Source organism: Schistocerca nitens, chromosome 5 (genome assembly GCF_023898315.1).
Source record: "Schistocerca nitens isolate TAMUIC-IGC-003100 chromosome 5, iqSchNite1.1, whole genome shotgun sequence".
NCBI classification, from domain to species: Eukaryota; Metazoa; Arthropoda; class Insecta; order Orthoptera; family Acrididae; genus Schistocerca; species Schistocerca nitens.
This window is the reverse complement of record NC_064618.1, coordinates 526,569,688-526,595,046: the sequence shown is the minus strand read 5'-3', so window position 1 is coordinate 526,595,046 and position 25,359 is coordinate 526,569,688.

Below are 25,359 nucleotides of genomic sequence, written 5' to 3'. Positions count from 1 at the left end.
CCAGTAGCTTGAACGTGGTGGGGAAGCTAGAAAATGTGAAAAGGGAAACGCAAAGGCTCACTCTAGATACAGTAGGAGCCAGTGAAGTGAAATGGATAGATGACAAGTATTTCTGGTCAGATGAGTGAGTATACGGTAATATCAACAGAAGCGGAAAATGGTATAACGCGAGTAGGATTCGTTATGAATTGGAAGGTAGGACAGAGAGTGTGTTACTGTGAACAATTCAGTGATAAGGTTGTTCTTTTCAGAATGGATAGCAAACGAACGCCGAAAACAATAGTCCAGGTATACATTCCGACGTCGCATGATGAAGACGAAAAGATAGAGAAAGTATATGAGGATGTTAAAAGGGTAATACAGTGACAAAGGGAGATGAAAGTATAATAGTAATGAGAGACTGGAATGCAGATTAGATTAGATTAGATTCAGTTTTAGTTCCATAGACCCAAAAAAATTATATGATTCTCGTGGGTGTGGAACATGTCAGTTGTAGGGGAAGGAGTAGAAGAAAAGGTTACAGGAGAATACGGTGTTGGGACAAGGAATGAGAGAGGAGAAAGACTATTTGAGTTCTGTAATAAATTTCAGCTAGTAATAGCGAATACTCTGTTCAAGAATCACGAGAGAAGGAGGCGGTATACTTGGAAAAGTCCGGCTGATGCGGGACGATTTCAGTTAGATTACGGCAACGCCCGACAGAGATTCCGAAATCAGATACTGGATTGTAAGGTGTACCCAGGAGCAGATAGAGACTCAGATCATAATGTAGTAGTGATGAAGAGTAGGCTAAAGCTTGTAATATCTCTTTATATTCGATGAATTATTCTGATACAATTCTACCCTTGAATGACGTTTACTAATTTTCTATCTTCATACTCGCAGAATCCATGCGAAAAGTAGTTCATACAATAGCTATGCCATGAGCGCATAAGTATTCTTTGTAGTACTCTCTCTGGTGGTTGTTAGAAAAAAAAAGAGAGAGAGCTTCCGGGATTGTCTTCGTGCCGATTAGCCGGAGTTTTTGTTTGAAGAACTGTAATCTGATTATTGAGATTTATGACAGAAGATAACTGATACGAAATTGTACGATTAAAAAGTGAAATATATATATATATATGGCTCCTTCATGAAAAAGGTCTGTATCTGACATTTGAGAATTAATGATATTCATCGATATATTGCGTAGTTGTTAATCAGAAGGGAACTTCCGAAAGACTGGATACGAACCTGCATTTAATAATCCAAGAGCTCCATTACTTCTTCGGAAGGTTAAACTTCATCAAAGCCAAATATCCGCTTGATGTGAGGTTTCCCGACTGATTATACAACGCTCCCAAAAATACGAGGCATTTTATTTGTACAGATTAGCGGACTGCCGCAAAGCACGAGCCTGCAGAGAAGAAGAATCATCGCCTGATTTCATTTTAACAAGTAAAATTTCAGAATCATTTTGAGTGACTGAGCTATGACTGTGTTTCCTATCATGAATGATTGACTGCTCGAACGAATTGAGATCTACAGAATTACGTAGATAGGACGGAAAAATTACAATGGCGCCAGTGTGACAGGACTCTCTTGGATTGTTATATAATATATGTATTTTTTGTTTCATGAAAACCAACGAGAACGAGAAGTAATGAACATGAAGTGAGATACGGTGCCCATAGTAAAAGATTGCTGATACCAAGAAACGATTTCAACTATTGGACAACACCGAGACTACAGAAAAAAGGCCAGAGAAATCTAATTTTTTTATCCTGTAGTTAAAATAGTTTGAAATCAATTTAGAAAGAACTTTTTTCCAGATAGTAGTTAAGATTGTCGAACTGTATATTGTGTGATTTTCGTATCTGGACATTGAACTTTATACCATCTGTGAAGTAATTTGAAAGTTAAGTGTGTCTACGACAGTAAATTTGAAACTGTATTTTGTGATTAGAACCTGATATTGATAGTTATTTATTGTTATTGACTAGAGCGGCATTTAAAATGTCATTGAATCAGCAACGACACGTGCAACAGCCTTCAGCTGTTTGCTCAGAAGCAGAGGCCACGGATAGCAATTCTGAGACTGTTGTGGCTAGCGGTAGCAATATAAATAATCCCGCTGGTTCAGAAAACATTCATACAACAGCTGATCAGACTGTTGTTGACACGTTAGTTGTTATTATGCAACAGTTGTCTCTATTAGCCGAAGGCCAAGCGGAGGTAAAACGAGACTTATCCATTATACAAAATGAACTTCAAAATCAATTAGCCGAAAATCAAACAGAATTACAAAATCAGTTAAGAGCAACCTTTACCGAATTAGATCAGAGATTAAATACCCAGACACAGGAAATAAAAGAACAGGCAGAAAGGACCGAACAGAATCTTATTGCTCAGATTGAGCAGGTCCGCCAACAATGCCAAGGAAACAATAGTAAATTAAAAGCGGAACTAACCGAATATGTATCCGTCAAAATTGACACGATACAAAAACAAGTAGAACTGTTTCCTCAAGTAATACAAGCTCAAGAGGACATACAGTGTTCCGTAGCTATGATACCAGAAATTATAGAATCCCAAGATAATGTAAAGAAGCAATTTGACGAAGTGAAGGAAAAACAGGAGACAGTGGAACATAGAATGAATGTACTTGCGGGAAAGTTTTCAGAAATGACATTACAGCGGCAAAATTTTCCTTCGGAAACCATAGAAGAAACTGTGAAAGTAGCTTTACAGTCAATTTCAGAGAGTTCGGAGGAGAATTTTTTCAACAAAGGGTTAAAGAAAGTTCGAGAACAACTTGGCGAAGAATTCTCGCGTTGGAAAGAAAATATCGAAAGATCACTAAATCTCTCGCAGGAGGATTTAGAAACAGCGAGAAGTAGGAAACAAAATTCTCAATCTGCGCGTGACATCCCGTCCACGTCAAGATCCGATGTAGACAGAACTGGAACGTCACCAGTTAGATTCGATATAACGGATAGCCACAGGGAAACGTACGAACAGGATGATTTTTGGAATCGTAGTACCGTTGAGGAGAAGATGATTAAACAGAGACAATTTCAAATCTTTAACCCTGACAAAAAGAATGTTCATCCTGTAGTCTTCATTCGAAGTTTCAGAGGTCTATTTCCACGATCTTGGACAGAATGGCAAAAGATTAGTTTTGTATCAGGATATATACAAGGATCAGGAGCATTGTGGGCATCCGAACAAACATCTTCTTGTAAATGTTACAATGAATTTGAGCAGGCTTTTCTAGCAAAATATTGGTCTGCTGGAGTACAAGAAAGACTTAGGCAGGAAGTATTATATCCTGAGCCTTTCTCATTTTCTAGAGGATCTCTAAAGAGATATTTTGAGAAATACATCAATAAATCTTTATATTGGGATGTACCGATTCCTTTGTCGGATATACTTAGAATTCTCAAGTCCAGATTACCCACCAGTATAAGGAATCAGCTGTTATATATAAATGATAAGGATATAGACTCATTTATGACTACGCTTGATCATATTGATATAATTGAGGAGGACAATAAAAGGGCAAGAGAAATGTCATATCAAAGAAGTGTAATAGAAGCGAATCCGAGCTGCAACTTGAATGGGAATGGCAGTAATGGTAGTGGTAACAATAATCATAACCAACTACACTCTCCGAGGAGACTTAGAAATGGACAAAATGCAAACAATAATTATTACCATAATGGAAACTTTGGTAATGGTGCAGCGAGTGGCTATTTTGGGAACAATAGGAATTTTAATCGATATAATCCAATGTATGACAACACAAGACAGTTCTACCAACACCAGCAGAACAACAACAATAATTACACAAATCAAGCAAGACAATATAGACCGAATTCACCACAACAACCGATAATCACTGAAGTAGCTGAAGAGACAAATACCAATCGGACCAACAGTCAGTCAAACTAAACGTGACCGCATCGTGCCCCGGAGGAGCGGTCAGGGGATCTGTTAGGGTCGAAACAGTAAAATTACAATTGTTAAGATATAATGATGGTGAGCTGTTGACTGAAGAGTTAACAAAGGATTTAATAACGTGTCATAATGAGAGATCGAGTGTTCCGGTATCGGAAGTATTTGTTGAAATAGGGGAAGTTCCAACGAATGTGATATTGGACACCGCCGCTTCCGCCAATGTCATCTCAGGCGCTCTTTTTCGGAGAATTAATAGGAAGAAGAAGGTACCAATTTTGCCCGCTCTCCCAATGTCAAAATACAAACACAATTAGAGATGAAAATGGGAAATGTAGCAATAAAATGCACGTTCCTTGTAGTGGAGAAGTTATTAGTGGACTGTATTCTTGGTATTGGGAGTATGCAAGAGTACGATTGTCAGATTGATTTTTTGGAAGGAATGGTTAAATTTAGATTAAATGGAGAAGAGATAGCACTGGATTTAAATAGAAAGGAAACGGTGCATGAGAAATATTGTCGCGGTGCCATAATTCAATTAATTGACACTAGAAACGGTCGCTGGAAGGAGCTTTCAAAGGATTTGATACAACAGGAGGACTTTAACCAAACAACAATGATAAAAGCTAGTGAATCAAATCAGTTTACCGGCGAACAAAGGCAGCAGCTTCATTATTTGTTAGAGGCATATGAAGAGATTTTTGATGAGAAACCAGGAATTATTTAAGTGTATATTTGTCACCTACAAGTGAAGCCACATCAGACTTACTGTTACACGCACTATCCGATCCCCTGACGTTTAAAACAATCTGTTCAAAGGGAGATAAATAGAATGTTAGAATGGAACTTGATTGAGCCATCAACTAGTCCATATTGTTCTCCGCTCTTAGTCGTTCCAAAACCTGGAGGCAACGTAAGATTAGTTCAGGATGCGAGAGAGATTAATAAAATAATATGGAGAAAAGGTTTTATTGAGGCGACACATCCATTCCTCGAAACTGATGAAGAACATAAAGAAATGGAATCTTATTTATACCGGACCATATGTTATTGTAAATATACCAAATCCTGGATCATACTTGTTGGCATATCCCGAATCGAAAAGAATAAAGGGATTATTCCCGCATAATGATATTAAGAAATTTTTTGAAGGATCGTAGATCTGTGATACCAAATATGGAGAAGAATTTAGAGTGGAATTTGACTATGAGTCGAATTTGTATATAAATATCAAGAAGTTTATGTTGTCTAGAGGTTAAGAGACAGTGAGATTACTCCTGTGGTAGGTTAAGAGACAGTCAGATTACTCCTGTGATAGGTTGAGAGACATTGAGATTACTCCTGTGATAGGTTAAGAGACAGTGAGATTACTCCTGTGATAGTTTAGCACAAAATTTTTTAGATAGGTAGAAGAATTTGTTAATTACTAGTGTTTCTAAGTGTGGACTATGAGCAGAAGCCACAGTGATATACAATGAAAGTGCATCTACATTTCCTCAAGACACGGCACTTATGTGAGAATTGCGTGTGAAACTTGAACAGTGTGGGATATGTAGGTAAATACGCTGTGTGTATGATGTGCGCTGTTCGCGCAAGAAAACAAATGAACTGTGAAATGAAGCAACAGTCGATAATGTCACTGTTGCAAACAACTGAAGAAACTCTCTGGTTGCGCGAGAGAAAATTATTATAATTTTTAGATTTTTCATTATGCCTACTTTACCAGGAGAATTAATTTAAGAATTTTAATTAACATTTTAAGAATAGCAATTTGTGTGTTTCATCTTATGGACATAATTGTTGAAATATATTTCCATAAATGTTCATGAGAGGATGAAGAAGATTCTACGAGTGGATGATTTGATAAATGAACATACGTCATCATTAATGATATTTATTTGCAAGTGGATCTATAAATCAATTAATTATAAGAATAATGAAAATTTTTCAAATTATTCCTTTTGTGGAGTCAGTGTCATATGCCTATGTTTAAAATTTTTCATCAGGTGCAAACTTAAATTTTATCCATAATTTCGTAATTGAAAGCAAACCTCGGACAGATTCAATGCTCTACTTCCACCTGCACTATAACGAAGATTAGATTAAAATTTTTTTTGAGAGGAATACATTCAATATGAGCTACAACAAAATTTAAATGCCCACAGTCTATTTGGCAATGTTTTGGACAATCAGCAGTTGTAATGCAAAACAACTTTGGTATTGAGGACTACAAAAAAATTCGTGATTGTCAGAACTGATGGATATTCCGGTCTAGTACAGAGGGAAGAATATAAGAATCCACTCCGATTTTGAGTTCAACGATGAAATAGGGACTTCGTTGCCTTAATCCACTCTCTTCCAGGGATTTATTCAGTCAGAACCTTTTCTTATTCCACTTTAAACCTGTTTCATGTTCACGTCCCTGACCATCTGTTCCGGAGATCATCTTCCTGTTTCTACGGCACGTTACCAGCTTCTATCCTGTACCATAAGCCATCGCCTGTCCTTCGTGCCGCGTCCACCAAACGCTGTACGTCGCCTACCCGGTGTCCGTACCCAGTGTTCCTGTTCCATCGACTTCACAACGAGATCGCCGGCTACATCGTCGAAAGAAGAATTTTGAAAATATTTTTTTTTTGAGCAATATTGTAAATTTTTTTTTTTTGGCTATGAGGCACTTTTCCTGCGATCTCCTCTATAGAGCTTCTATATATTTCAAAATTACTGGATTTAGGCTTTCCTATCTTCTTTAATACCTGAGCTGGGGTCTATTCTTCCGGGTTTTCCAGGGTTTCCCTGTGAAGGCCAGTGCCCAAATGGGTAGACCTTTTCCGTAATTACACCAATCTACATCTTCCCTGGTTATGTACTCGGGATGTGGATATACCCCGGTACATGTAAAAGCTACAGCTTAGGTATTCTCGTAACTTATTGTCTTAACATGTTACCCATACTCTCTATAGTAAAATTCTACGAATTCAAAATATTCCTCTTTTGAATAAACAACCCAACAAATTTTTTTCTGTTAGCTCGCAAAGTGTATTATCATTAACTTTGCTCGCTGCGAGGGGCAATTGTAATATCTCTTTATATTCGATGAATTATTCTGATACAATTCTACCCTTGAATGACGTTTACTAATTTTCTATCTTCATACTCGCAGAATCCATGCGAAAAGTAGTTCATACAATAGCTATGCCATGAGCGCATAAGTATTCTTTGTAGTACTCTCTCTGGTGGTTGTTAGAAAAAAAAAGAGAGAGAGCTTCCGGGATTGTCTTCGTGCCGATTAGCCGGAGTTTTTGTTTGAAGAACTGTAATCTGATTATTGAGATTTATGACAGAAGATAACTGATACGAAATTGTACGATTAAAAAGTGAAATATATATATATATATGGCTCCTTCATGAAAAAGGTCTGTATCTGACATTTGAGAATTAATGATATTCATCGATATATTGCGTAGTTGTTAATCAGAAGGGAACTTCCGAAAGACTGGATACGAACCTGCATTTAATAATCCAAGAGCTCCATTACTTCTTCGGAAGGTTAAACTTCATCAAAGCCAAATATCCGCTTGATGTGAGGTTTCCCGACTGATTATACAACGCTCCCAAAAATACGAGGCATTTTATTTGTACAGATTAGCGGACTGCCGCAAAGCACGAGCCTGCAGAGAAGAAGAATCATCGCCTGATTTCATTTTAACAAGTAAAATTTCAGAATCATTTTGAGTGACTGAGCTATGACTGTGTTTCCTATCATGAATGATTGACTGCTCGAACGAATTGAGATCTACAGAATTACGTAGATAGGACGGAAAAATTACAAGCTTAAGACATTAGTCAGGAAGAATCAATACGCAAAGAAGGGGGATACGGAAGTACTAAGGAATGACGTGGTACATTTGAAAAAAAAATGGTTCAAATGGCTCTGAGCACTATGGGACTTAACATCTGAGGTCATCAGCCCCCTAGAACTTAGAACTACTTAAATCTAACGAACCTAAGGACATCACACACATCCATGCCCGAGGCAGGATTCGAACCTGCACCATAGCGGTCGCGCGGTTCCAGACTGTAGCGCCTAGAACCGCTCGGCCACCACGGCCATGACGGGGAAGATTTGTCTGATGTGATAGAGGAAGAAACAAGTGTCGATTTAGAAGAGATAGGGGATCTAGTATTAAAATTAGAATTTAAGAGAGCTTTGGAGGTCTCAAGATCAAATAAAGGCGGAAGGGATAGATAACATTCCAGCAGAATTTCTAAAATCATTGGGGTAAGTGGCAACAAAAATACTATTCACGTTGGTGTGTAGAATGTGTGAGTCTGGCGTCATACCATGTGACTTTTGGAAAAATATCATCCACACAATTTAGGAGACTGCAAGAGATGGCAAGTGGGAGAATCATCGCGCAATCAGCTTAACAACCCATGCATCCAAGTTGCTGACAAGAATAATATACAGCAGAATGGGAGAGAAAATTGAGTCCATGTTAGATGACAATCAATTTGGCCTTAGGAAAGGTAAAGGCACCAGAGAGCCAATTCTGACATTGCAGCTGGTAATGGAAGCAAGACATAAATAAAGAAAAATCAAGACACCTTCATAGGATTTGTCGACCTGGAAAAAGCGTTCGACAATGTAAAATGGTGCGAGATGTTCGAAATTCTGAGAAAAATAGGGGCAAGTTGTAGAGATAGACGGTAATATACAATATGCACAAGAGTCAAGAAGGAATAATAAGAGTGGATGACCAAGAACGAAGTGCTCGGATTAAACAGGATGTAAGACAGGGATGTAGTGTTTCGCCCATACTGTTCAATCTGCACACCGATGAAGCAATGGTGGAAACAAAAGATTGGTTCAAAAGTGGAATTAAAATTCATGGTGAAGGGACATCAGTGATACGATTCGCTGATGACATTGCTATCCTGAGTGAAAGTGGAGAAGTGATACATGATCTTCTGAATGGAATGAACGGTCTAATGAGTACAAGATATGGATTGAGAACAAATCAAAGAAAGTCGAAAGTAATGAAAAGTAGCAGAAATGAGAACAGCGAGAAACTTAATATCAGGACTGATGTTTACGAAGTAGATGAAGTTGAGGAATATTCCTACCTAAGGCAGCAAAATAACCAATGACGAACGGAGTAAGGAGAACATCAAAAACAGACTAGCAATGGCAGAAAGGGCATTACTGGCCAAGAGAAATCTACTAGCATCACACATAGGCCTTAATTTGAGTAAGGAATTTCTGAGAACGTACGTTTGGAGCACAATATTGTATGGTAGTGAAACATGGACTCTGGGAAACCCGGAACAGAAGAGAATCGAAAGCATTTGAGATGTGGCTCTACAGACGAGTGCTGAAGATTAGGTGGACGGATAAGGTAAGGAATGAGGAGGTTCTGCGCAGAATCGGAGAGGAAAAGAATGTGTGCGAAAACACTGATAAGAAGGGACAGGATGATGGGACATCTGTTAAGACATCAGGGAATGACTTCCATGGTACTAGAGGGAGGTGTAGAGGCCAAAAACTTTGGGGAAGACAGAGATTGAAACTGTGACGAAGAAGTTGGCAAAGGAGAGTAATTCATTGTGGGCTGAACCAAACCAGCCACAAGACTAAGGACTAAAAAAAAAAAAAATCCTCACAGAACCAGCAGCTGAACTCATTCATTAAATGACTTCGGTACCTGTTGTTGTTGTTGTGGTCTTCAGTCCTGAGACTGGTTTGATGCAGCTCTCCATGCTACTCTATCCTGTGCAAGCTTCTTCATCTCCCAGTACCTACTGCAACCTACATCCTCCTGAATCTGCTTAGTGTATTGATCTCTTGGTCTCCCTCTACGATTTTTACCCTCCACGCTGCCCTCCAATGCTAAATTTGTGATCCCTTGATGCCTCAAAACATGTCCTACCAACCGATCCCTTCTTCTAGTCAAGTTGTGCCACAAACTTCTCTTCTCCCCAATCCTATTCAATACCTCCTCATTAGTTACGTGATCTACCCACCTTATCTTCAGCATTCTTCTGTAGCACCACATTTCGAAAGCTTCTATTCTCTTCTTGTCCAAACTGGTTATCGTCCATGTTTCACTTCCATACATGGCCACACTCCATACAAATACTTTCAGAAACGACTTCCTGACACATAAATCTATACTCGATGTTAACAAATTTCTCTTCTCCAGAAACGATTTCCTTGCCATTGCCAGTCTACATTTTATATCCTCTCTACTTCGACCATCATCAGTTATTTTACTCCCTAAATAGCAAAACTCCTTTACTACTTTAAGTGTCTCATTTCCTAATCTAATCCCCTCAGCATCACCCGATTTAATTTGACTATATTCCATTATCCTCGTTTTGATTTTGTTGATGTTCATCTTATATCCTCCTTTCAAGATACTGTCCATTCCGTTCAACTGCTCTTCCAAGTCCTTTGCTGTCTCTGACAGAATTACAATGTCATCGGCGAACCTCAAAGTTTTTACTTCTTGTCCATGAATTTTAATACCTACTCCGAATTTTTCTTTTGTTTCCTTTACTGCTTGCTCAATATACAGATTGAATAACATCGGGGAGAGGCTACAACCCTGTCTCACTCCTTTCCCAACCACTGCTTCCCTTTCATGCCCCTCGACTCTTATAACTGCCATCTGGTTTCTGTACAAATTGTAAATAGCCTTTCGCTCCCTGTATTTTACCCCTGCCACCTTCAGAATTTGGAAGAGAGTATTCCAGTTAACGTTGTCAAAAGCTTTCTCCAAGTCTACAAACGCTAGAAACATAGGTTTGCCTTTTGTTAATCTTTCTTCTAAGATAAGTCGTAAGGTTAGTATTGCCTCACGTGTTCCGACATTTCTACGGAATCCAAACTGATCTTCCCCGAGGTCCGCTTCTACCAGTTTTTCCATTCGTCTGTAAAGAATTCGTGTTAGTATTTTGCAGCTGTGACTTATTAAACTGATAGTTCGGTAATTTTCACATCTGTCAACACCTGCTTTCTTTGGGATTGGAATTATTATATTCTTCTTGAAGTCTGTGGGTATTTCGCCTGTCTCATACATCTTGCTCACCAGATGGTAGAGTTTTGTCATGACTGGCTCTCCCAAGGCCATCAGTAGTTCTAATGGAATGTTGTCTACTCCCGGGGCCTTGTTTCGACTCAGGTCTTTCAGTGCTCTGTCAAACTCTTCACGCAGTATCTTATCTCCCATTTCATCTTCATCTACATCCTCTTCCATTTCCATTATACTGTCCTCAAGTACATCGCCCTTGTATAAACCCTCTATATACTCCTTCCACCTTTCTGCCTTCCCTTCTTTGCTTAGAACTGGGTTGCCATCTGAGCTCTTGATATTCATACAAGTGGTTCTCTTCTCTCCAAAGGTCTCTTTAATTTTCCTGTAGGCAGTATCTATCTTACCCCTAGTGAGACAAGCCTCTACATCCTTACATTTGTCCTCTAGCCATCCCTGCTTAGCCATTTTGCACTTTCTGTCGATCTCATTTTTGAGACGTTTGTATTCCCTTTCGCCTGCTTCATTTACTGCATTTTTATATTTTCTCCTTTCATCAATTAAATTCAATATTTCTTCTGTTACCCAAGGATTTCTATTAGCCCTCGTCTTTTTACCTACTTGATCCTCTGCTGCCTTCACTACTTCATCCCTCAAAGCTACCCATTCTTCTTCTACTGTATTTCTTTCCCCCATTCCTGTCAATTGTTCCCTTATGCTCTCCCTGAAACTCTCTACAACCTCTGGTTCTTTCAGTTTATCCAGGTCCCATCTCCTTAAATTCCCACCTTTTTGCAGTTTCTTCAGTTTCAATCTGCAGTTCATAACCAATAGATTGTGGTCAGAATCCACATCTGCCCCTGGAAATGTCTTACAATTTAAAACCTGGTTCCTAAATCTCTGTCTTACCATTATATAATCTATCTGATACCTATTAGTATCTCCAGGATTTTTCCAGGTATACAACCTTCTTTTATGATTCTTGAACCAAGTGTTAGCTATGATTAAGTTATGCTCTGTGCAAAATTCTACAAGGCGGCTTCCTCTTTCATTTCTTCCCCCCAATCCATATTCACCTACTATGTTTCCTTCTCTCCCTTTTCCTACTGACGAATTCCAGTCACCCATGACTATTAAATTTTCGTCTCCCTTCACTACCTGAATAATTTCTTTTATCTCGTCATACATTTCATCAATTTCTTCATCATCTGCAGAGCTAGTTGGCATATAAACTTGTACTACTGTAGTAGGCATGGGCTTTGTGTCTATCTTGGCCACAATAATGCGTTCACTATGCTGTTTGTAGTAGCTAACCCGCACTCCTATTTTTTTATTCATTATTAAACCTACTCCTGCATTACCCCTATTTGATTTTGTATTTATAACCCTGTAATCATCTGACCAAAAGTATTGTTCCTCCTGCCACCGAACTTCACTAATTCCCACTATATCTAACTTTAACCTATCCATTTCCCTTTTTAAATTTTCTAACCTACCTGCCCGATTAAGGGATCTGACATTCCACGCTCCGATCCGTAGAATGGCAGTTTTCTTTCTCCTGATAACGACATCCTCTTTAGTAGTCCCCGCCCGGAGATCCGAATGGGGGACTATTTTACCTCCGGAATATTTTACCCAAGAGGACGCCATCATCATTTAATCATACAGTAAAGCTGCATGTCCTCGGGAAAAATTACGGCTGTAGTTTCCCCTTGCTTTCAGCCGTTCGCAGTACCAGCACAGCAAGGCCGTTTTGGTTAATGTTACAAGGCCAGATCAGTCAATCATCCAGACTGTTGCCCCTGCAACTACTGAAAAGGCTGCTGCCCCTCTTCAGGAACCACATGTTTGTCTGGCCTCTCAACAGATACCCCTCCGTTGTGGTTGCACCTACGATACGGCCATCTGTATCGCTGAGGCACGCAAGCCTCCCCACCAACGGCAAGGTCCATGGTTCATGGGGGGGTTCGGTACCTATTAATACTTTATTTGCGGTAACAATTAGAAAGGTTCATGACCAGACATTCAAATACAGTGGAACTAAATTACGATCTGAGTGTTTCTTTCATGGTCAAGCGTAGGTTGTCATTTAATGAAATGGTAGTTCAGAACATCAGTTTGTACTCTTACCGCACAGAATCCAAAAAGCAAAACGTATTCAATATTCTGAAGTTTTGAGATTGTACTGTAACCAAAAAGAATTATAAAAAAGTCTTTAAAAATAATAAAAGCCAAAAACGAGAGCAAAGGAGTCTTTACCATTCGTACTCTACATGATTTATCATAATTTCGAGTTCCATACCTTCAAGTCACAATGAGCAGCTGAAATTTCCAAGTTCCAAGGTATACACCATAGCAATTGTGAAGTATACACACACACATTCTTGACAAGTAGAATGTGAAAAGTTATGCCGAAGAATTCAGTCACTCTTGGACTGGTGGAAAGTCTTAATGACTGAGGAAAAACCACAAAGGGAGTCCAAGAGGGTTCCATTTTGGGTGCAGTCCTATACTTTATACATGTGAATGACCCTCCACTTAACGTTCAACAAGCAGAATTGACGCTATTTGCAGACATTAGTAGTGTTACAATAAATCCCATCTGAGAAAAAACAACAGAAGAGATTATAACTTGTATTTACCAAAGAATTATAAACTGAGTCTCAGAAAATGGACTCTCCATATATTTCGAAAATACAGAATGTGTTCAGTTCCTCGAAAGAAATAATCACACCAACAATTGATGCAACACATGAGCAAGAGTCAATAAACAAGGTAGAATGCTCAAAATTTCTGGGTGTACATATTGATGAAAACCTGGACTGGAAGAAGCAGATTACAAGATTCTCAAACAGTTAAGTCCAAATACCTTGTTCTTTGCGTAATTGCTATTCTTGAGAATAAACTATTTAACCTCCTGACATATTTTGCCTATTTCCATACAATAATGTCTTATGCCCCCCATGAACCATGGTGGAGAGGCTAGGGTGCCTCAGCGATACAGATAGCCGTACCGTAGATGCAACCACAACGGAGGGGTATCTGTTGAGAGACCAGACAAACGTGTGGTTCCTGAAGAGGGGCAGCAGCCTTTTTAGTAGTTGCAGGGGCAACAGTCTGGATGATTGACTGATCTGGCGTTGTAATAACATTAACGAAAACGGCCTTGCTGTGCTGGTACTGCGAACGGCTGAAAGCAAGGGGAAACTACGGCCGTAATTTTTCTCGAGGGCATGCAGCTTTACTGTATGGTTAAGTGATGATGGTGTCCTCTTGGGTAAAATATTCCGGAGGTAAAATAGTGCCCCATTCGGACCTCCGGGCGGGGTCTACTCAGGAGGACGTCGTTACCAGGAGAAAGAAAACGCGTTCTACGGATCGGAGCGTGGAATGTCACATCCCTTAATCAGGCAGGTGGGTTAGAAAATTTAAAAAGGGAAATGGATAGGTTAAAGCTAGATATAGTGGGAATTAGTGAAGTTCGTTGGCAGGAGGAACAAGACTTCTGGTCAGGTGAATACAGGGTTATAAATCAAATAGGGGTACTGCGGGAGTAGGTTTAATAATGAATAAAAAATAGGAATGCCGGTAAGCTACTACAAAGAGCATAGTGAACGCATTATTGTAGCAAAGATAGACACGGAGCTCACACCCACCACAGAAGTACAAGTTTATATGCCAACTAGTTCCGCAGATGACGAAGAGATTGATGAAATGTATGATGAGATAAAAGAAATTATTCAGATAGTGAAGGGAGACGAAAATTTAATAGTCATGGGTGACTGGAATTCGATAGTAGAAAAAGGAAGAGAAGGAAAAGTAGTAGGTGAATATGGAATGGTGGTAAGGAATGAAAGAGGAAGCCACCTGGTAGAATTTTGCACAGAGCATATCTTAATCTGTCTTGAGATAGAGATGATCCAACGGAGAGTAGCGCGCTTCGTTATAGGATCATTTAGTAATCGCGAAAGCGTTACGGAGATGATAGATAAACTCCAGTGGAAGACTCTGCAGGAGAGACGCTCAGTAGCTCGGTACGGGTTTTTGTTGAAGTTTCGAGAACATACTTCCACCGAGGAGTCAAGCAGTATATTGCTCCCTCCTACGTATATCTCACGAAGACACCATGAGGATAAAATCAGAGAGATTAGAGCCCACACAGAGGCATACCGAAAATCTTTCTTTCCAGGAACAATACTAGACTGGAATAGAAGGAAGAACCGATAGAGGTACTCAAAGTACCCTCCGCCACACACCGTCAGGTGGCTTGCGGATTATGGATGTAGATGTAGATGTAGAATCATAGCTAACACTTGGTTCAAAAATCATGAAAGATGGTTGTATACTTGGAAGATGCCTGGAGACACTCGAAGGTTTCAGATAGATTACATAATGGTAAGACAGAGATTTAGGAACCAGGTTTTAAATTGTAAGACATTTCCAGGGGCACACGTGGCCTTTGACCATAATCTGTTGGTTATGAACTGTAAATTAAAACTGAAGATACTGCAAAAAGGTGGGAATTTAAGGAGATGGGACCTGGATAAACTGTCTAAACCAGAGGTTGTAGAGAGTTTCAGAGAGAGCATTAGGGAACGACTGACAAGAAGGGGGGAAGGAAATACAGTAGAAGAAAAGTGGGTAGCTTTGAGGGATGAAATAGTGAAGGCAGCAGAGGATCAAGTAGGTAAACAGACGAGGGCTAGTAGAAATCCGTGGGTAACAGGAGAAATATTGAATTTGATTGATGAAAGAAGAAAATATAAAAGAGCAGTAAATGAAGCAGGCAAAATGAAATACAAATGTCTCAAAAATGAGATCGAAAGGAAGTGCAAAATAGCTAAGCAGGGATGGCTAGAGGACAAATGTAAGGATGTAGAGGCATATATCACTAGGGGTAAGATAGATACTGCCTACAGGAAAATTAAAGATACTTTTGGAGAAAAGAGAACCGCTTGTATGAATATCAAGAGCTCAGATGGAAACCCAGTTCTATGAAGGGGAAGCAGGAAGGTGGAAGGAGTATATAGAGGGTGTATGCAAGGGCGATGTACTTGAGGACAATATTATGGAAATGGAAGAGACGTAGATGAAGATGAAATGGGAGATATGATACTGCGTGAAGAGTTTGACAGAGCACTGAAAGACCTAACTCAAAACAAAGCCACGGGTGTAGACAACATTCTATTAGAACTACTGATAGCCTTGGAGGAGCCATCCCGGACAAAACTCTACCATCTGGTTAGCAAGATGTATGAGACAGGCGAAATACCCTCAGACTTCAAGAAGAATATAATAATTCCAATCCCAAAGAAAGCAGGTGTTGACAGATGTGAAAATTACCGAACTATCAGTTTAATAAGTCACGGCTGCAAAATAGTAACACAAGTTCGCCGGCCGGAGTGGCCATGCGGTTCTGGGCGCTACAGTCTGGAGCCGAGCGACCGCTACGGTCGCAGGTTCGAATCCTGCCTCGGGCATGGATGTGTGTGATGTCCTTAGGTTAGTTAGGTTTAATTAGTTCTAAGTTCTAGGCGACTGATGACCTAAGAAGTTAAGTCGCATAGTGCTCAGAGCCATTTGAACCATTTTTTGAACACAAGTTCTTCACAGACGAATGGAAAAACTGGTAGAAGCCGACCTTGCGGAAGATCAGTTTGGATTCCGTAGAAATGTTGGAACACGTGAGGCAATACTGACCCTACGACTTATCTTAGAAGATGTATTAAGGAAAGGCATACCTACGTTTCTAGCATTTGTAGACTTACAGAAAGCTGTTGACAATGTTGGCTAGTATACTCTCTTTCAAATTCTGAAGATGGCAGGGGTTAAATATAGAGAGCGAAAGGTTATTTACAATTTGTACAGAAACCAGATGGCAGTTATATGAGCCGAGGGGCATGAAAGGGAAGCAGTGGTTGGGAAGGGAGTGGGACAGGGTTGTAGCCTATCCCCGATGCTATTCAATCTGTATATTGAGCAAGCAGTAAAGTAAACAAAAGAAAAATTCGGAGTGGGAATTAAAATCCATGGACAAAATTAAAAACTTTGAGGTTCGCCAATGACATTGTAATTCTGTCAGAGGCAGCAAACGATCTGGAAGAGCAGTTGAACGGAATGGACAGTGTCTTGAAAGTAGGATATAAGATGAACATCAACAAAAGCAAAACGAGAATAGTGGAATGTAGTCGAATTAAATCGGGTGATGCTGAGAGAATTAGATTAGGAAATGAGACACTTAAAGTAGTAAAGGAGTTTTGCTATTTGGGAAGCAAAATAACTGATGACGGTCGAAGTAGAGAGGATGTAAAATGTAGACTGGCAATGGCAAAGAAAGCGTTTCTAAAGAAGAGAAATTTGTTAACATCGAGTATAGATTTAAGTGTAAGGAAGTCGGTTCTGAAAACATTTGATGGACTGTAGCCACGTATGGGAGTGATATATGGACGATAAATACTTTGAACAAGAAGAGAATAGAAGCTTTCGAAATGTGGTGCTACAGAAGAATGCTGAAGATTAGCTGGATAGATCACATAACTAATGAGGAGGTATTGAATAGAATTGGAGAGAAGAGAAATTTGTGGCAGAACCTGACTAGGTGAAGGGATCGGTTGGTAGGACATGTTCTGAGGCATCAAGGGATCACCAATTTAGTATTGGAGGGCATCGTGGAGGGTAAAAATTATAGAGGGAGACCAAGAGATGAATACACTAAGTAGATTCGAAACGATGTAGGCTGCAGTAGGTACTGGGAGATGAAGAAGCTTGCACAGGATAGAGTAGCATGGAGAGCTGCATCAAACTAGTCTCTGGACTGAAGACCACAACAACAACAACAACACTGTCTTATGGAATAATTTTCTGTGGTAACTCATCACTTAGAAAGAAATTATTTGTTTTACAAAAGTGAGCAATAAGGCTAATATTTGGTGTTTACCCAGGGACATCATGTATGCACCTCTTCAATACAATACAAATTACATGATGTTGCGTTTTGTAAGCGAATGGAAGCAACAAAGGGAGTAGGCAACTTATTTTGCATTGTTAGCGTCGCCCACTGGAGCATTGTAGATATTGCTGTAATATAACGAGCAAAAAGTAAATTAATTTCCTCGATCATAATAGACGCACGCAGAAAAGCGTATACGGGCTTGCTAAAATTTTTTCTTGTATGTTTGCTTTCCGAATCGGGAGAGATGCTTGTGCCAAGCATTGGTTATAAGCGATCTCTGCAGGTCTTCGACAAACAGGAAGCAGAGCTTGAAAACTACATTCAGAAAGCTGCTAAGCTCTTCTACGAACTTTCCATGAAGGAAGTGAAAAGTCTAGTTGATCAGTACCCCGTGAACAATAATGTCAAATTTCCCGCTGGTTGGAGTGACGCAGAATTGGCTTCCGCTGACTGATTTGGAGAACGCTTTTCACCATCACACCAGAGGCTACGTGCCTAAGCAGGGCTACAAGTTTCAACAGGCACAACGTAGGTAGATCTTTTTTATAAATCTGAGTGAAGTTTATGATCGATACAAGCTTCAGTAGCAGAACATGTATAACATGGACTAGACTGCCGTAACTACTGTACCAACGCCTGCCAAAATTGTAGCAAGGAAGGGCGTGAAACAAGTCGGTGCTGTAATCTCCGCCGTAAGAGGAACTCTTGTTATTGTTGCCCTGGCAGTAAATGCATGTGGAAACTCAGTCTCGCCTTTCTTTGTTTTTCCAAGAAAGAGCTTCAGGGATTATTTCCTCCGAAACGGACCAGAAGAATGCGCAGGGTCTGCAAATAGGTCAGGGTGGATGACAGGGCAAGACTTTCACTCACCCCTGCATCATTTCATTCACCATTCCAGGGCTACATGGGAGTGACCGGATCTCTTTCTTCCGCTCACTGATCGGTCGCACCTCGATATTCCAGTGTTAGACGTAGCCAAAGAAAACGGCGTCGTCCCGCCCTTTTTTCCATCACACACGTCCCACACATTACAACCTTTAGATAGAACGGCGTTTGGTCCATTTAAAAAATATATTAACTCTGCATCAGACGCTTGGATGAAAAACAATGCTGGAAGCACTATGACAATGTATGACATTCCATTTATAGTGAAGCAATCTTTGCTTAGCGCTGCTACACCAAGGGACGTCAAGGCTGGATTTCGAGTGACAGGAATATGGCCATTTAACAAAGACATTTTTACGACGACGACTTTTTACCCTCTGCTGTGACGTACCAGCCATACGCTTTCTGTGTTTCTTAGGAACTAAGTTGGGAAAAACGTTCCCAGAACAGCAACAAGAGTGGAATCAAGCCCCCTGCTCTGCCCCTCCACAATAGCTGCTGCAGAACACATACTCATACATGTGCCGCCTGAAGCTCTGAGACCTTCCCCTAAAGCTCCTGCCCACAAGAACAGAGTAACAAGGAATAAAAGAGTGTGTGCTATCCTTACTGATTCGCCAGTAAAAGCAACATTGACAGCTGAGGCACATAAGCAAAAAAAGCCTGCAAGTCGACAACTAGTGTTTCCCAAGAAAAATGAAGAATAAGGAGGAGGAGGAGGAGATTAGTGTTTAACGTCCCGTCGACAACGAGGTCATTAGAGACGGAGCGCAAGCTCGGGCGAGGGAAGGATGGGGAAGGAAATCGGCCGTGCCCTTTCAAAGGAACCATCCCGGCATGTGCCTGCAGCGATTTAGGGAAATCACGGAAAACCTAAATCAGGATGGCCGGAGACGGGTTTGAACCGTCGTCCTCCCGAATGCGAGTCCAGTGTGCTAACCACTGCGCCACCTCGCTCGGTCTGAAGAATAAGAAAGCTAACATAGGAGACGAAAATGTCAGCTCGAGGAATCATCTGATGAGGAAGACGGCTGGATATGCACTGAATGTATGGAGCCCTACTGTAGATCAAAACCACCAACCACATGGATACAGTGCACAAAGTGTCAAAGATGGGCACATGATAAGCGTGCAATGAATAACAATATTTTAATTTGTAAAAAACCGGAAGATCGAAAATGAAACTGATATTTCTTCATCAGAGTAAGGAATAATTAATAAATATTCTGTATGTCAATATGAGTATTGTGTTCAAGTTTTATGCTTCGTTACAACCTAAAATTGTTTCTCCTGCACTGAAATTACTGATTAAATAAATGTGTGTTATAGAACCAAAAAGATATTCCTTTTCAGTTATTATGTAACAACTAACCACATAAAGTGTAAAAATGTGCCCGGTACCGAGGTAAGTTGTTACATCACGCAAGTTATCATAAAATTTAATATAGAGCTTAGTAATCTGAATTCACATCTGGGACAAAAACTTTTTTCTGAAGATTAAATGGGGTACTAACATTAGGCACTTGCCCCAAAGGAATACGTGTTTTGTGTCGAAATATGAGGTTAAAAAAATGTCTAACAGCTGGCTCCGTTCTCCCCTACACATAATTCAGGTTGTTCGAATACTTTTGAACATGACGCCAGTTCAGGCAATTTAGGTGAGGCTTAAATATTTTGATAAATAATACAGGCCACTCTGTAGCAATTCTGGACATCTGGGGCGGTCACATTGTCCTGCTGGAATTGCCGAAGTCCGTCGGAACGCATAATTGACATGAATAGATGCAGGTGATCAGACAGGATGCTCACGTACGTGTCACCTGTCAGAGTCGTATCTAGACTTATCAGGGATCCCATTTCACTCCAGCTGCACACGTCCTACAAAAAATGGTTCAAATGGCTCTGAGCACTATGGGACTTAACATCTGAGGTCATCAGTCCCCTTGAACTTAAAATTACTTAAACCTAAGTATCCTAAGTACATCACACACATCCATGCCCGAGGCAGGATTCGAACCTGCGACCGTAGCAGGGCGCGGTTCCGGACTGAAGCGCCTAGAACCGCTCGGCCAACAGTCCCTACACCTTTACAGAGCCTCCACCAGCTTGAACAGTCCCCTGCTGACATGTAGGGTCCATTGATTCATGAGGTTGTCTCCATATCCGTACACGTCCATCCGCTCGATACAATTTGAAACGAGACTCGTCCGACCAGCAAAATGTTTCCAGTCATCAACAGTCCGATGTCGGTGTTGACGGGTCCAGGCGAGGAGTAAATATTTGTGTCGTGCAGTCATCAAGGGTACACGAAAGGGTCTTCGGCTCCAAAAGCCCATACCGATGATATTTCGTTGAATGGTTCGCATACTGACACTTTTTGATGACCCAGAATTAAAAACTGCAGCAATTTACGGAAGGGTTGCACCTCTGTCACGTTGAACGATTCTCTTTAGTCGTCATTGCTCCTGTTTCTGCAGGATCTTTATTCCGGCAGCAGCGATGTCGGAGATTTGGTGTTTTACCGAAATATTGATACTCGTGGTACACTCGTGAAATGGTCGTACGGGAAAATCCCCACTTCTTCGCTGCCTAGGAGATGCTGTGTCCCAACGCTCGTGCGCCGACTATGATGCTACCTAAGGCGCTGCAGTCATGGACTGTGCGGCTGGTCCCGGCGGAGGTTCGAGTCCTGCCTCGGGCATGGAGCTTTTTGAGGACAATATGGACTAAAAACCATTACAATGGGCAATAGCGCAGAAAGACATTGTATTAAATGACTGTAATTTACTTATGTACATGCCGGCCGCGGTGGCCGTGCGGTTCTGGCGCTGCAGTCCGGAACGGCGGGACTGCTACGGTCGCAGGTTCGAATCCTGCCTCGGGCATGGGTGTGTGTGATGTCCTTAGGTTAGTTAGGTTTAAGTAGTTCTAAGTTCTAGGGGACTTATGACCTAAGATGTTGAGTCCCATAGTGCTCAGAGCCATTTGAACCATTTTGAACTTATGTACATGACGAGAATCAAAAATAATAATTTATGTTACAATGGTTAGCCAAGGCCAGGCAGTTATTGCCAGAGCAGGCAGCATTTGAGAGAAAGTTGGGTGTTAATTATAAGCAGCCATGATTAATTTTGTAGTGCTGAAAACATCAACTAAGTCGAAATGTTTGACGTATTGAACTGCTGGATGTCAGTGTCCAACAGGCGCAATATAGCGGCAAACAACCACCTTGCCAAGGTCAGGTGTGACGATGGCAAATGGCTACGTGGTCATTCGCCAAAATATATTGCCCGTGAACTATTTCGAGTTGAAGTACACCGGGAGAAGCTGAAGAATCACATCAAAAAGTCGCTTATTCTACGTGCACATATGGCGGATTTTCATTGAAGATTTTGCACCATGCATTTGCTGTTGTTGAAAGAGGCTAAAACTCTTCGTGTATCTCACATTGTAAAATACAACCTTAAAAATCTTCGGCAGCTTTTATGTTATAGCTGCTGTACTGGAGTGAGACGCGGTAATTGAGTCAGTTGAATACACATTGGAGATCGGGTTTCCTTCCTTGAGAGGCGGGTAGGATGACAGAGATTTATGAGGATGAGGTCCTATCAGATGATACACTCAAGCACTGGCTTCTCCAGCTCAAGTGTGCGCGTCTTGGATGTAAACGATTCCTGTTCTACCATTAACGGAGGCACTGGCCGAAATGAGAAGACGGCAATTCCGCAGGCTCGGCATTTATCTCCTCCCAACTAGAACAAAAGCCTCGTCTTCTTCGAGATCACTGATGTTGAAATGATTATTAGATATTAGTCGGGCTGGAAATATGGACTGCATAACGTGCAGCCTCGTGAATAAGCATTAACGAGGCGTGTGATTTCTAAATCTTTTATTGGTATGTCGAGAAATATAGCAGAATTTTTCGGAACACAACAGTAATATAGGAAAAAATAATGATTCGTTCACTGTGAAAACAGTCGTCTCAATGGACAGAACACTCGAAGTTGTCGTAAGCTCAGCTACCACAGGTCCTTTGAGAACATCAGATTATATGATGGATTTCATGGTAGACGTTACTGGTCGTGCAGAGCCGTATTGCGGTTCACCTCCACAGTAACTTTTGAGAGGCTATCAGATTACTTCTGATCTACGTATCTTAAGCCACTATTTCCGCAAATGGAGGTACAGTCAAACTCAAATTAAACGGAAGTTTCCTGTTTTCATCTGTCCAATAGATTGGCACACAGAGTCCTCGGTGTCTATTTTGAAGGAGACGAACTTCATCATAATATGCACCCAAAATATCTTGGGATAATGTTAGACAGGACACTTTCTTTGAAGGACCACTTGACACGAACATCTACTAAGCTCAAAACCAGAAACAACGTGAAAGGTGGCTACACTGAGCCACAGCGCCAGAGATCGCGCTAGAGAGTATTGTTCGGCCGCCTCCACTGGCAGTGATTCTTGAGATGTCGTGGTAGGCAGTGCTTGTTTAGAACTCGTAGTAGGGAGTGATTATTGAGATGTCGTAGTGGGCAGTGCTTGTCGAGGACTCGTAGTAGTCAATTCCTGTTGAGAGGTCGTGGTGGAGTGTGCTTGTCGAGATGTTGTAGTAAGGAGTGCTTGTTCCATGTTTTATGCAGTTGTTTGATGGGCTAGACAGCAGATGGTTCGAATGGAAATATTGTAGTGATCAGAGTGCTTTTCAATATATATGAAGGTAAAATATTCCGTGTTTTTTTTTTGTTTTTCATTATTTCAGTGTCTTAAATAATGCGTCATTACAGGTTCAGTCAACAAAGCATCTGGCTTGTGTTCTTGTATTAGAGTGTAATTCTGGTTTTTTTGAGTAATTATGGTATTTCTATTTTCTTTAATTAATTCAGTATAAATGTTATTTAAAATTTCTTGTGTTATTGAAGAAGAACCGTGCCAGATGCGTACGTTGAGCCACACTTCCACACACAGAACAGTTATACTTGTGCTTTGGTTTCGTAGGTTTTATAGTTGCTGGGGACTTAATTAATTAATTGTGTTAATGAAAATTTCCATTTCATTCTTTGTTGTTGTTTTATGCAGTCAGTTAGCGTAATAATACTAGTCAGGGCCAACCGTTTACGAGACTTCGTAATCGGACAGACAGCAACTAAATCAAAAATTAAAATTAGTTGCATTTTTATTTTAATTAAGCCCCCATGCAAACGTTCTCCATAAACTCTGCGGCTCTCGTTGGGGATCGTCAGCAGACATTGTCCAGGTATTAGCACTCGGTTTGCTATGCTCAGCAGCAGAGTACTGTGCGCCTGACTGGCTTAATGGTCCTCATTTAAAAAAGATGGACCTACAACTTAATGAGGCCATGCGCATTGTTCATGGTTCAATACGATCTACTCCCACATACTGGCTACCCATCTTGAGCCACATTCCATTTCCTGATATCAGACGGAAGAGGCGCTACTGTGTGAACACCAGAAGACTGCTAATGACACTCTTCCAACAATGGAGGACGTATTCCCTGTGGAGCGAAAAATACTAAGAGCAAGACATTTCACTCTCATCACAGCCAGGACTCTCATGGAATCTGAATTCAGTCCTATCTATGAATGGAAACGCTGCTGGCAACAAAACTGTTCCCCACAATGCCTGAAGCTGCCTTGTATCCAGAAGAAACCACCTGGATTCGAAGCCGGCCGCGGTGGTCTAGCGGTTCTAGGCGCTCAGTCCGGAACCGCGCTACCGCTACGGTCGCAGGTTCGAATCCTGCTTCGGGCATGGATGTGTGTGATGTCCTTAGGTTAGTTAGGTTTAAGTGGTTCTAAGTTCTAGGGGAGTGATGACCACAGATGTTAAGTCCAATAGTGCTCAGAGCCAACCTGGATTCGACCAGCCTCGGGCAGTTTGGACTATCTTGAACCGCATCCGAACGGGCCATGGACGATGTGCAGACATTCTCTACAGGTATGGCAAATCTTCATCACCATCGTGTGACTGTAGTGCGGAAAGACAGACATTGCTCATGATATCTTCAACTTTTATAGTCCTGTCTTCCTCAGTTGCGTGTAATATTACGGTATATTAATAATTTTTACTTATGGACCGTCTGACAGCAACTGAATAAAACACAATTTTAGTGCCATACGCGTTTCGCCTTTATTTTCTGCAAGGCATCATCAGTGGCCTGGAATATGTACATATGTTAGCTATTTTATTTACATTTTTGTCATTGTGCCTATAGGTTATAAACAGTTCTGGTGGTTGGTATTTCCTATTAAGTAGTAATGTTTTGAACTGTACTTACAGGTTGCGTGGACAATTTCCTACATATTACGCTCCTGTTGCATTTTTGGTGTTGTTCTTCTTCTTATGAACGCCAATTTGCGGTTTTTTTCCCCATTCCACAACACTATGCACTGAACGCTTGTTTTAAAGCAATGTTTTGGTTTCTGTTACCGACTGTCAAATGTTTTTGCCTAAGATCGAATATTATTGCCAAACTTATGAGTGTAATTATTGAAGTATCTGTAGTCTGTTCGTGTATGCATTTGTGTCTGC